Here is a 14,624-nt window from a genome sequence, read left to right on the forward strand (position 1 = left end):
AATAGGTGTGTTGCGTTCGCTTAGTATGCAATTATGATAGCATGATTGGTCTTCACTTAGTTGGTTAATTCATGATGGATTAGAGGTTAGAGTAGTTTATTCATGAGATTTCTGTAGTTTAATTGTCACGTTGTTGCTCTGATTTGGCTCAATATTCAATATGTTTTGTGCTTGCGATTGGTATATGCTTAGTTGCCTAATTGGTGTTTAATCTTCGCTTAGTTGATTGGGTTGTATGGTGCATAATTGGTTAGATTTGTGCATTACATTCGCTTAGTTTGAAATTTTGAAGACCGAATTAACCTTCGCTTAGTTGGGTAATTCGTGTTGGATTTGGGTTAGAGTATTGTGTAATTGTTGTTAATCTGTGACTGGAAACATGTAATTGAGCTAGTGATCAACCGTTTTAGATTTGTGTTTACCAACCGTTTTCAACTAGTGTTCAATTTGTGTTTTAGTTGTTTTTTTTTTGCATCCATAAACTGTCCACAACCCCCTCCCCCCAAAGTGTTTGACTTAATTCCTGAACCACACTTGGTCCTTGAGAGACGACCTAGGAGTCACTTCCTAGTATTATACTGCACTTAATTGAGCATTAAATTTGAATCGGGTACGACCTCGATCAGTGGGTTTGGTTTGGTTTGGTTGGGTTAGGTTCGGTTGGGTTGGTTTTGTGTTGGGTTGAGTTGGGTTCGATTTGGTTTGGTTCGGTTCTATTTGGTTGGGTTTAGTTAGGGTGGTTGGGTTGGTTTCGGTTGGGGTTGGGGTTGGGTTCGGTTTGGTTCGATTCGATTCGATTTAATTGGGTTGGGTTGGTTGGGTTCAGTTCGGGTGGGTTGGATTGGGTTGGGTTTGGTTCAATTCGATTGGGCTCAATTTTGTTGGGTTGGGTTGGGTTTAGTGCTGTCAAAATGGGTTGAAACTCGTGAGCCAACCCGGCTCACCACGAGTTTGAGTCGGGTTGGGTTGGAAAAAAATACAAAATTTTTTATGCGAGCCAATTTTGACCCGGCTCACTAAGAACCCAGCTCACACGGGTTGAACCCGTGGTGGGTCGGGTTGGCTCACCAACCCACCTATTTTTTTAATTAAATTAATTATTCAAATTCTATTTTTTTATTAAAATCAAATTAATTAAATTAATTATTCAAAATGCACAACCTTTACTTAGCAATAGAGCCTTTCGCGCTGCTATCTTTCCAAAAGTTTCCCTCTACAAATAAAACCCTAAGATTATAGATTGAATAATATTATAGATGAAGATAAAGAAGAAGATGCTTCAAGAGAGCATAATATTGTGGATTTATCCATTCATGACTCAAATTTAATAGATGAATAATATTATGGATTGGATAATTCAGGAATATATCATTTGTTTTATCTTATTTTTAGACCTATCTACAAGCATGACAATTTTATCTTGTGCTATATATTTTTGTTAACAGTTATATGTAGTTTCTTGATCAAACGATTGTGTATGTCTCATTAAACTAAATTGGTAAGATTTTATGCTTGATAGCTTAAAATATATATAACAATATATTTCTTTTGTTTCATTTTCTTTTATATCAATTGGTCCAATTATCACTGTTTCAACTTGATCGATCAAAGTAACATATTATAAGAATATGAGAAGAAGAGGATGAACAAAAAAATTAATTAACTAAGCCAACCCGTTTAACCCACCAACCCATGGTGGGTCGGATCGAGTTCGAATTTGTTCGGCTCGCTAATAAATGAGTCGGGTTGGGTTGGCTCACTAAGTGGCCAACTCGTGGTGGGTCGGGTCAGCGCGAATTACCCGTTTTGACAACTCTAGTTGTGTTAGGTTGGGTTAGTTCGAACTTTGACACCCCGGTTGAAGCCCTTCTGGATGTCAAAAATACGCGTATGAGTACTCGAATCGAAGCTCTTCGAGTCTACTTTTCAATAACAAAAATCAACTCAATATCTTAACTGTAAAAAAATGTTATAATTAAAAGGTTTAATCATTTCGGAGGTCCCTATTTGTGCAAAATTGAGTCCCTTTTTATGTAAAATTGAGTCCCTTTTTATGTAAAATTGAGTCAATTATAACCTTGTCGTTAATTGCGGTGGACGACGTTAAATTTGTTACCTGGTGGCATGCTGAGCTAGCATTTAATAAATACGTGGCAATGTAAAAGGTCATTACCTCCTCATAGTACAACTACCGTTTCCTAGAGCTGGTTCTAATCATATGACAGCGTAATGCACCCTTCCAAAGCTCCTATCGTCGACAACGATCAAAGTCCGCTCAAACTGCCCCGTTTCCAGCGCATTGATTCTGAAGTAGGTGGAGATATGCATCAGACACTTGATGTGTTTGGGAATGTAGCAGAACGACCTCGTCGCTGAAGACGACGGAGTTCAACGCAGCGTAGTAGTTTTCATCGGAGGGCACGACCCTCCCTAAGTACTTGTAGACTATCTCGGGGTACTCCTTAATAACGTCGGAGATGGAGCAAAATATGACCTCAGCCTTCTCGAGGGTTTTGCGGTGGGTGGTGGCCATTGAGACTCTGTCGAGGACGGTGTCGACGATGACCTTGGCGAGACGCTTCTGCTCGTTGAGAGGAACACTGAGCTTGTCGAAGTAGCGGAGGAGTTCAGGATCGACGTCTTGGAGGGATTATAGAGGGTGTTTCTTCTTAGGAGCCGAGTAGTAGTAGATATCGCGGTTGCGGAGGATTTCAAGGATCTTCTCGTTGGAGAAAATGGCGGTTGCGACGATCTCCTTCAGCTCAACAGGCATCGTAACATGGCACGACAGTTTTGGGGTGGCGCGTGTTTTGTAGAGGTAAGAGAGAGATGGAGAGGTCATTGCAGCGAAGAAGAGATGCCACAGGTGAGGTTTGGTTTGACACAAATAAGGTTTAATCAAATAAATCCACATAATAACCTGTTACTTTGCCATGTGCTTCTTAAATCCTAGCTCAACATGCCACCAGACAACAAAATTAAGGGCGTTCACAACAATTAACGACAATGTCATAATTGACTCGATTTTACATAAGAAGGGAACTCATTGAGTTCTTTGAAAATACGAGGATCTAATTGACATGAATCTGTACAAATAGAGACCTCTGAAATGATTAAACCTAATTAAAATAGTAATTCATGTCAAAGCTGATGACATTCTATTTTACTTTATAACGTGAATTTTTTACAACTTGATAATTTCTTGATGTTTTAGGGTATTACATCCCACCTTTAAAATTTTCGTTCCTGTCATTTCACAAATCTATCATGTCTTTGGATAATTTGTTCACGTATAAAACATTATACGATCATTGCCGATAATTTTATTTCCAAACACGTAAACACAAACATTTATGAGATAAACTACCAATAAAACAATCAACAATAAAATACTATAAAAATAATACAATGTAATAGAGGTTTATTTCGAGTGGTTTTAAAAATCCTGGAAAATTTTGGTTGTTTTATTAAAATCTCCAAATAAATTAAAAATATTTTTTTTTTGTTAAAAAACTTTTCCTATGGAAACCGCATAGTGAGGTGAAAAAACCTTTTATTTCCCCTAATTTTTGCCGCTTATATTTTCCCTCCCTCGTTCTTGCCGCTTATATTTTCCATCCGACCTTCTTCCCTCTATCTCTCCATCTTCTCCAAAACAGAGCTATTTCATCTTCTTCTCTTTCACAACTCTGTAACCAACCCACCGAGAAGGCCAACCATCACATCTCTAACCTCACCCGCACTATAGGTTTCACTCTCTTAGTTTCGTTTTCCCAAATTGTTTTTCATCTAACAATTTACTTTGCAGTCTCTCAATCCTATCTCTAACCCAACCTTCCAATCTTCCTTTCGATCCTTCATGTCTCAGGTAAATCCCACAAAAGAGCCAGTGATTGTAAATTTACACAATCTTTTTAATTCTTATTCAATGTTATTTCTGATTTTGATCTCTTTGATTTTGTGTCTTGTTCAACAGGTATGGATCTAGTAAAGAGTGGTTGAATGTCCTGGTATGTTTGTTCTTCTCTTTAATATAATTTTCTGATATCTATCTCCGTGATGTTGCTTGTTTAGAGTTTGAGTTGCTTGCTTTTGTTTTAATCCATTTGTTTTTTTCTCTCCATTTGGAGGTTATATACTCCTGATATTAATTGGGATAATGTCATACGACAGTTGCAGTAACGCACTAAGGGATGAAAGGTAGGGCTCCAATTAAAAGCTTCTCATTGTTGCATTCGAATGTGCTTTCTGGAATCTCTTATGTTGGAATGAAAATAGGGAAGTTATCAAGACATTGAACTTTTTTGTAAATTTTTTTCCAACAAAGCACTTGGTAAAACATCAAGTAGAAATTTGTTCAGAAATCAAAGCCTGTGACTTTTTAGTTGGAAAAGAATGTGATTAATTGGTTATGATAATTTTGTTTGCTTTTGGTTCTTTTGTAATAAAGCTTTATGAAATCATGGTTAATGGGGTATATCTAAGTCTCTCTCACTATTCTTGAGTAATTTTCCTAGGAGTATGATTTCTCTTCTAAGCTGGTCTTTAGATTGTTGGTTTAATCACCTGATTAAATTTGGTGCATTGACAGCATATTGGCCTTCAAAAGTTCTGGTTTGTGGGTTCTGGTTCCTCCCTATTGAATGGCAGTTTACGTGTAAGAAATGCAGAGGTATTTCCGTACATTATTCATCAGCGCATCAATATGCTAAAGATGACTTGTGTGCCAGTCATTTAGAATTGCAAAACTTTATAAAGACTGCACCAATTTTTATTGGACTCAGTTCTATTGGAAGGTACCGTTTCCCACATTCCAATTCATGTTAAACCCATGCCTCCTCTCACATTGGATTGGTGTTCAACGTGAAGGAATGGTGATTCAAATTCAGCTTTAGTCTTTATTTGTATATTTTTTACTGATTTTTTGTATTTACTTGCAGCATGGGTTTCTTAAAAGACCCATATGCATTTATATGCATTTTTCAGACTGTCCTGAGTTCCACAAATTACAGATTTATTCTATTTACAGCAGGATATGAACCCTTAGAATCAATTGTTCGTAGCATTTCTACCGAAGCATCATTTGAGCTGAAAAATTGCAGCGACGATTGTGTTCCTCTTTGTAATGGGCGACTCTTGTGTTTTTTTGGGTGAGTTTTCCTTGGTTATTTTACTACAGAAAACATTTGGAGGGGGCTCCCTTTTTAATGGAATAACTTGGATTTGGCATTCAATATTTTAGATTTAATTAAATTTGGATTTCTGATATAGTTTAGTGTCACTTAAAGTTGAGATTATGTTTTCTTACCTTCCTATCTCCTCTGATATTAATAAAAGTTAATGTTCCCTTTCCAATTTTTTTTAAATGAAAGAAAAATTCTAGAAGAGTGACATGTTTTTTTATATAACGTGAATAGTTCTGTACCATACGGTGGCTTCTGCTGTAATTCACCACGGAGGCAGGTAAAATAATTTGTAGGGCTGGGTACAATTAATTTAAAAACTCTTAACTATAGTTTATTTGTACTATTTTATATTTAAAAAACTAATTATACTGTTTATTATATTTTATTTTCAGTATAGTTAACTGTGTTTTAGGTTTTCTATCTTATGCTTTCTCGCTATCACAATTTTCTCCTACATTCCTTTCTCATTAAAGGCTCGTTACTGTTGAAGGATCACTGCAGGTCGAAGGCTCGCCGCTCTGCTGTAGCGGAACTGTTGAGGGTGTTGAGAAGACTCCGCAACCCAAAGGTACAAATGTTTTTTCATTTCCCTTTCAAAAGAGAAAAATAAAATTGGAAAGCGATCCCAGTAGGTAACAGTTGATTTTCTGTTGGATTTTGTGTGAGTTTTAATTGTTTAGGAAGAATTATCTTTATTTGCCTTTTTTGGATAAGGTAGATTATCTAACCTATAGAGTTCTAGATTGATTGATAAAGAGAGAAAGCGGGGGTCTGTGACTGGATCCAAGTTGTGGAAACTCAATGTTGTAATTCAATACTGCCGTATACATTGGCTGTGTAGCATATGATCCTCCATTGAACCCAAAACCAGGATCAAATCTTTGCATGTACCTGCTATACAAATTATAAGTAGATTATTAGGCTAATTCATACATTAAATATAACTGAGTTTTTATCTTGCATACATGCTAAATAACAAAGAAACTGACAAGTTCCTTGGGACTTCAGCCTGCCAAAAAGGTTGATTATTATGATATGTGATAGACACAAACATATGGTCCTGGAGTTAGAAATGGAAAAATGGATTCAATTCGACCCAGTTGGCCTGTTATAATTTAATTAATATCAGTCATTGGGGTGGGTCAATTAATCAGTCATTGGCACTAATGGGGGATCTGAGAGCCTTCATCTTTTGTTGAGTTGGGAGAGAGAAGAGGCGTTGGAGTTGTTGTTCAGCCCCTTGAGAAACATCTAAGAGTATGCCATGATTCTTCAAATGGAAGGCATCCCAGTTCTCACATGCAAGGGCTATGAGTTTCTTGGCATTGGGATCCATCAGGTCTATGATGGGTATGGATGATGATGCAGGATCGTTTGAAATTACCACCCTCTTCAAGGATACATCCGGTGTTCCATGTTTCCTTTCTTAAGAAGGCAGTGGCTGACCATAAAACAGTAGATTAACTACCAACAGAGATAGAACATGAAAATGTGGAAGTCATGGAGCCTGAATCAATATTAGCTTACAAAAGTATTATGAAGAGGGGGGAGCGAGTTAACCAGTGGTTGGTTCATTGGAAGGGAAAAACAGCAGAGGATACAACTTGGGAGTATGAATTACTTTAGAAGTCAATTTCCAGGCTTAAGTCATGAGGACAAGACAGTTTTTCAGGAGGAGGGTATTGATAGGTTCCTGCCCAAAGAGTGATTGGGCCCAACGAGCCTCTAGCCCATGAAGTGAAGCACGGTTCAAGATGGGGAAGAGTATATGTGAGAAAGAAGAGCAGGGGTAATGAAGTGGTCTGGTTAGAATAGTGGTTAGTTAGAGGAGAGAGAAAGAAGGAATAGTTTTCTGCTATTATTATCAGGTGTGGAGAGAAGCGGAAGGGTCATTTGTTGTCTGGTTGAACAGAGAACCTTGTTGGTTACTCTAGAGGAGCCTAGCTCTAGGCAGTAGGATTGGTTATCTTGCTGTGTTTTCCTCTTTTGCGAATAATCTTAGAGCTTTCGCATATTTCATTAATCTATTCTCCTTTCTTGTTTGTTCCAGCTGTAGATCTGTATCAAGTAGTCAAGGCAAAGTCAAGATCCGTATGCCCAGATTTGCAAAAAACAAAATGGTTTAATATGGTATAAAAAGTTTAGTTGATTCCCCAGCCCTTATCAGTTACTAATTTCACACTTGAGATATGCAGTCCTTATAAGTTGGAAATTTAACATTGATTGGTGATATCATCAAACTAGTGTATTCTTTTCTTTAATTTTGTTATATTCTGGTACCATTTTGTTTCAAATTGGTTTCAGAGTTTATTGCTCATCATTTCTTGGTTTTGATAGTGATTACTCTCTAGTTTACTAGTATTAGGCTTTATATACATGATATTAAATATTAGGTGATAAACGTGATATTAGGTGATAAAGCCTTTTAGTCTTCCATTAATGGTCCACTAATCAACATTTCATTGCATTTAAATTCAGCACAATGTTATATATTAAATATCAATTTGTCTGTGAAAGATGATTATATTAACCATTCTCCGTAATTATGACTAAAGGGCCTTAAGTGAGATGACTTTGATTTTTAAGTGTGAAAACCTAATTTAGTTGAAAGGTTTACACCATTCTATGTTTAATCATGTTGACACAAAGAAAATGGTTTTATATGCGCTGGTGATGTGGCCACCGTCCTTCGATCTCATAGTGTATCTAGTCATTGAAATTTCAAATAATTGAAATTAAGTTAAAATATACTAGATGTTCACCTTTATTATTATTTTCTTTTAATTATAATTACCTCGGTGATAAATGGTCTCAACTTAACATTAACTTAATTTTTTATGCAGATCGAGAGTAGACAATTTCAATACCTGAGAAACTTGTTTTTTTTATATACAAGCATCACCTGGTGAGATAAAGTTTGTTTGTTGTTAATACTGAAGTAAAGACCATAATTCAGTGGCTTGCAGCTTCTCAGGTAATTTTATATTTTTACCTATTATTGTAACAGATAATTTTAGGAATCCCCTTTTTTTTGTGATAAACAATACGTTCTTGTTGAAAACGTTGTGGCATACAATTCATGATTTAATTAGTTTCTGTATTTGATTTCTTTCTCTTTTCTGGATGATCAATGTGATTGAAGTATTGAAATTTTGATAACCGGAGGGGGTGTTGTGTGTGTATGTGTTTGTGTGTGTGTGTGTGTGTGTTTAAGCATGTTTCGGTGTGTTTTTGGGTGAGTGTGTTTGCGTGCATAATATGTTTGTGCGTGGGTGTGTTTTTACAGTTGAGTGTGTGTGTTTATGTGTTTACTATGTGGGTGTGTGGGTGAGTGTCTGTGTGCGTTTGTGTGTAATATGTGTGTATGAGTGTGTGTTGGTGTGCGTGTGTGTGTGTCAGTTTTTGTGTGTGCTTTTGTGTAATGTGTGCTTGTGCGGTTGTATGTGTTTGTGTGTGCATTTGTTTGGGTTTGTGTGAGTGTGTGTTTCTGTGTGTGTGTTTGTTTTTATATTTATGTGAGTGTATGTGTTTTTGTCTCTGTGTTTCTGTGTGTCTATGTGCGTGTGTGTGTGTATGTTTATATGTATGTTTCTGTGTTTTTGTTGTGTGGGTGTGTTGGTATGTGTGTGTGTTAACGAGTGTAATGTGTGTGTGTGTGTTTTTATAAGGTTGTATGTATGTAGTTGTTTGTCCTTGTGTGTTAGTGAATGAGTGTGTGTCTGTGTGTATTTATAAGGTTGTGTTTGTGTAGTTGTTTGTCTGTGTGTTAGTGTGTGTATGAGTTTGGGTTATGGTAGAGTGAGGTGGTGTGAGGTTGGGTTGGGTTGTGTTGGATTGGGCTTGCGTTAGGGTTAGGTAGGGGTTAGGGTTGGGTTGGGTTTGATTGAGTTGTGTGTGGTGTGGTTGGGTTGGCCTTGCTTCTGTTTCGTTGGGGATGGGTTGGGTAGAGTTGGGTTGGGATGGGTTAGTTTGGGTGAGGTTCTTTTGGGCTGGGTGAGAGTGCGTTGGGTTAGGTGGACTTGGTGGGGTTAGGTGGGGTAGGGTTGGGTTGGGTAGGGTTGGGTTGGGTAGGGTTGGGTTGGGTAGGGTTGGGTTGAGTGAGATTGGGTTGAGTGAGATTGGGTGGGGTTGGGCTAGGTGATGGCTGGGTTTGGTGGAGTTGGGTTGGCATTGGTTGTGTAGGTTGTGGTTGGGTTAGGTCGAGTTGGGTGGTTTTGGGTTGGGTTATGTTAAGGTGGGGATGGGGTTGGGGTTTGGTTGTTTTGGGGTTGGGGATAGGTTGTAGGTTGTGTTGGGTTGGATTGAGTTATTTTTTACTCGGTTCAACGTGGTTGGGTTGGGTTGGGTTAGTTCGATTTGATTTGATTCGGTTGCGTTTGGTTGCTTTGGGTTCGGTTGCATTGGGTTTGATTCACATCCTACACCCTAATATAAAGTATCATAATTGCACTCCATTCAAAAGATAAAACAAAAAAAATAATAAGGATATATGTTTACCAAAAATATTTACATGAAGTGCAATCATGGAAATCCATATTAAATTTGTCAGCAGAAACCATAATATTTACAATTCATGTAGTATGTCCCAAAATTGTTAACTTAAAAATAAGAAATCCAGAAAAAAGACAAAAGTCCATATATATAATGAAAGCAACTGTTGCAGTTTGAATCTATTACTTACATCACAAGAGGAGATTGCGGTCTATCATGCCAGGTAGGAATGACTATCACAGGATCCTGAAATAATAAAAAAACGGGTGCCTGAGTGAATCTAAAGAAATGAGGGTGCCCCATACTTCTCAACAAGGGCACATGCCTATAACAACCTAGCTAAAGTAACATAATTTTTTGAAACACAAACTAGTAGACATAGAAATTATCTTTTAAGGCAGAAAAAAGAATAGAAAACACTAACAATAAAAGAAAATGGACTAAGATGCAAGACATCATTTCTCCATGATTCCCAATTTTCTGTGAAAAGAGGCCACATCCAATGAATCACGTCCTTCCAACAGACCATAAATGACAAAATGACAGGAAATCAAGATGATTTAAAAATGACAAAATCAATATATAAGTTCTAGTTCTCGTATAAGATATTACAGTTTTTAGTAGTGGGATTGGGTTTCTACCAGTCTTGACCTAATTAGTAGTATACCTATTCATCAGTGTTAGCCATAATTCTTTGTCTTCCCTGGACCACACCTAATTAGGCAAACTCCTGCATCCGAGACCTACATAAAACATATTATAGACACTGGGCCCCACAGGAAACCATTGCACTAAAAATCTTGCGGAAACAAATTAGGCTCATTAACAAACTTAGGATATTTACTCTATAATAAATTCACGACAATCACACCCTAGCCAAAGCCATCAATTTCAACATTCTTAAACAGTTCCAATTAGTTGGGAAACACCAAGTTCATAAAAAAAAAAATGATTCCAATAGCACAGCAAAATAACCCTTACTAACAGTAAGCAATAGTGCAATTAACAACCATAGCACCCCCCAACCTGACACACCACACATAACAAGACATCCTCTTCAGCCCAAAACATTTTCAGGATCCAAACACCAGCTATATAACAGCCACTCAACTAAATCAGACTTTCCCGGCCACAACACAATGTATCGAAAACAGTTCTCAATTTATTGGACTATGGAATTCGTACAAATTGATTGTCTATCCCCTACTCACACAATTTCAATTCAATAAGCAATTGACTAAACCCATGAATCCTGATATCACAAGTAACGCACAATTTCAAAGTTCATTCAAGCCATTAAACCATACTGCATTGTCTCATACAAAACATATGTACTGGTTTATACTCTCCTTGAATCTAATACACAAGGACCAAGAAAACATGCACCAAGTACAATTTAATACAAAGCACCAAACAACAGACCAACAGGACTCACAGATAAGTCACTCAACGCATACATTACACTAACCAACAACATTAAAAGAATTTTCTATCCTAGAAAAATATCTTACTTATCTGCACCTAGTGTTCCTACAATCAAAGTGACTTAAATATGCAAGAAATCAATTATATACCAAGACAAACACATGGCCATACAGTTTCTCATCACAACTACTTCTGAACTAGTTGGACAATAATCATAAATCAGCAATTAAATCACCAACGACAGGAGTGAAACAATAATCATCATAGCCACATATACATGAACATATCAATCACAAACCAAGGTCATCGGTTACCATTAACCCAACACACAAGATCAGGCCATCAACACGTCAAGCCAAAAGAATTTCTCAACTTTAAACATCAAGCTTCAGCAATTCTAGCAAGTATATAATAGCTTAATTCAATCAAAATCAGCAAAGAAAGCATAGGGAGAAGTACCATTCAATCTCAACCTCACAGGACGCAATGTATACACTCACATCACTCAAGTGTTTAAAGTCAATCCTGTTCACTCAATCACGTCATGCCAACTTCAATTCATAACTTTAAAAGGATTCTAAATGACAGTGCTTGACTCAAGGTTCATGTAAATCACCAAGTCTTTATTTGGCTTGTAATGTAATGGAATGAAAAACAGAAAATAGTGGAAGCTGAAATGAATAGAGAAATGTGAAGAAAAAGGGAAAAACCTAGAACTCAGTGCAAACTATGTTTCTAAAGCTTTGGCTAGCCCAATTTTCTTTCTTTCACTCATGTTTTCTTTCTCTGACATTCATTTCAGGTCTCACTTTCAATTCCTTTTTTTGATTTTTCTCATTTCTTTCCAGACTTCTTCCTTTTTCAACCAAACCATATTTTTTTCAACTCATTTTTCTTGTCTTTTTCAGCTCTGGCCTCACTCTTTTCATGCTCTCACCAAATTCTTGATTCTCCCTACCTCTCACAAGTCTCGAAGGGCTGATTAATGGATGGGAAAAGGGCTTGAAATGGATGGAAACCAATACGGCTCAAAGAATGTGCAATGGTAAGAAACTGAAATGGTTAACAACATTTAAGTTAAAAAAAATCACAACTGCATAACTAGAAAGACATGCATTCAACTGGGAAGAGAAATGCCACACTATACTTATGATGAATGCCAAAATCTACAGCTTTCATTGGAGAAAAACTAAAAATCAAAGGGTGAAAAATAAATGAAAGAATCGCTGGAGAGAGATGTACCGACAGGTTTACATAAACCCACAAACCACAATTGCTCCATCCCAAACAAAACAACTCCAACCCAACTCCTTAAAAACAAAGTTTAATTCTTTTGGACATCCCTAATTGTGTAGGTTTGTCTCAAATAAGTCCTCGTATTTTTTTTATCTCAATTAGGTCCTTATTTTTGTAAAATTGAGTCAATTGGAACCTTGCCGTTAATTTCATTGGATGTTAACTTTACTGTGTCACGCATGCTGGCCAAACAATTAATTTTGATGTGGTACACTCATGATGAGGAGTATGTAATTTTTAAACGAAAGAAATTTGGGTGCGCGTGGTGCTGCGTCGTTCTCCGCTCCCTCCCTTCCCTCCCTCAAGTCTTCCGTTCTCACTCTGTCACCCACACACTCGCAGCCCTCAATTTCCACATTGGTAAGGATAGTGATGAGTTTGTCAGAGAATCGTCACCTGGGTCGGATGTCCTTGTAGTTGATGAATTCTGATTACTATCATGGGAAAGATGAATTTGGTAAAGCAAGAGGTCCATAACGAATATGATTTAGGGCATTATGGTGAATATGCAATTTGTGATTTCAAATACTGGAAAAAGAATAAAAAACTAGAGTAACTACAACTTGATAAAGCGTAATGCGTAAAAATGAATGAAATTTCTGTATGCGAAGTCCAAACACAAAAGTCACTCATACTTTGTTTTCATAAATCGCTGTACAGTTTAAAATGATTATTTTTTTTATCAAGGTATCAGTTTTTTGTTCACTCCGTGCCACCCCAAACGAAATAAGTTTATATATGTCCAAGATCATCGGACAAAACTAGCACCAGCAAAAATGAGCATGCCCTTGTTCCATGAATTCAAAAAGCAAGATTCTTTCTTCCTCAAGGAGAAAATCAAAAACTGCTAGATTAGCTCTATCAGATGTCACCCGTGCGGAACTATAAGTCTAATTCTTTTATTCATGAGTGAGATTTTGATTTGTCATTTCCCTTTGATTTGTTTCATAACAAGACTAGTTCTAGGATTTCTAATTCAATCTCTTTTTTTCTTTTTCTCTGTGTTTTACCATTTGCAGGATGACAGAAGAGGCAACTAGTGTTAATCCATGGGCTCCAGATTCTAGAACTCTCAAATCAATTTCAAGGGTTGCTTTTGAGTTAGATGATTATTGGAGGATCGTGAGATTCGACATAGAAGGTTTTTCCGGGTCCCTCTTGTTTGCCTTAGCATGTTTCCTACTCATGTCACTAACACACAACTGTTAGAGCGGGCGACGATCCGGTCGAAGAGCTCACCCCCCTCGTAGAGCTCCATGATGAGGTGAACGACATTGTCATCCTCACAGGCTTCGCGGAGTGAGACGATGTTGGGGCTCTCGGGAAGGTGGTTCATGATGGCGACCTCGCGGCGGACCTCACAGGCTTCCGCTTGGAGATGCTTTTGCACGTGAGTAGCTCGCGCGTGTCACGATCGATGCAGAGGTAAGTCAAGCCGAACTCGCCGTGGCCGAGCTCGCGGTCCACGAGGTAGCGGTCCTCGATGTTCTCCTTGGGCACGCCAGCGAGGACTGTGATCGGCGCCTTCTGTTTGACAGTTTCAGCCCCGGAACCGCGCTTGCCATGGTGGTCTGCGTTGGAGAAGATCAATTTGACGTCCCCGTGGGCCACGGCGGCCGGGGATCTGCAGCAATTTCCCATGGTACGAGGAGCGGAGATCGCGATGAAGGGGAGGGTTTGGGAGGAGATGGTGGACGGGCGAGCTAGCGTTTCACATCATAATGCGGAAACCCTAACCTAGAATGTGATTTTGAAAAAAAAGGTGCGATTGAAACGAAGGTGATGAAGACGAAGAAGAAGACGAAGAAGAAGAAGAATAAGAGAACGATGAAGAAGAAGAGTAAGAAAGTGAGAATGAGCACCCAGTCAACAATCAAACTAAGATTCCCTTCGTTCATATAAGTTTTCAATCAATTAAACGTTGCATTTTCATTTATTTAATGTTTTTTATTTAAACGTCGCTTTTTGAATAAATTTATTTTAGAAAAATGAAATATGTAAATAAAACAAATCCTAAATCCTAAACCTAACCTAACTTTGTCACGTCAATAAAATTTGGTCATGTCATTATGTCATGCACAACATTTTTTAACGTCGTTTAACCAAATTAACAGTAAAGTCTAAATTGGTTTAATTTTGTATAATAAGAGACTTAATTGAGACCATTTAGAATACAATAACCTATTTGAGACAAAACCGAAACGATTAAACCTAAAAACAATAAGA

The 14,624-nt window shown here is 37.6% G+C and overlaps 2 long non-coding RNA genes across 15 annotated transcripts; both read left to right on the plus strand.

Moving 5' to 3' along the window:
• Positions 1-3,625: 3,625 nt before the first annotated feature.
• On the plus strand, positions 3,626-4,302 carry LOC148190645 (uncharacterized). The gene is made up of 3 exons (XR_015783144.1): positions 3,626-3,868; positions 3,977-4,010; positions 4,174-4,302. It is a non-coding gene; the product is annotated as an uncharacterized LOC148190645 (long non-coding RNA).
• Positions 4,303-4,579: 277 nt separating this feature from the next.
• On the plus strand, positions 4,580-14,354 carry LOC124848526 (uncharacterized). Of its 14 annotated transcripts, XR_015783155.1 has the most exons (9): positions 4,580-4,796; positions 4,941-5,150; positions 5,677-5,754; positions 7,237-7,316; positions 8,030-8,160; positions 12,011-12,147; positions 13,086-13,307; positions 13,418-13,539; positions 13,608-14,354. It is a non-coding gene; the product is annotated as an uncharacterized LOC124848526 (long non-coding RNA). The 14 variants fall into 14 exon arrangements; XR_015783152.1 differs by having other exon boundaries at positions 13,418-14,354; XR_015783153.1 differs by lacking the exon at positions 13,086-13,307.
• Positions 14,355-14,624: the final 270 nt, after the last annotated feature.

Source organism: Vigna umbellata, unplaced genomic scaffold (genome assembly GCF_029865625.1).
Source record: "Vigna umbellata cultivar VRB3 unplaced genomic scaffold, Vumbellata_1.0 scaffold_674, whole genome shotgun sequence".
In the NCBI taxonomy this organism is placed as follows: Eukaryota; Viridiplantae; Streptophyta; class Magnoliopsida; order Fabales; family Fabaceae; genus Vigna; species Vigna umbellata.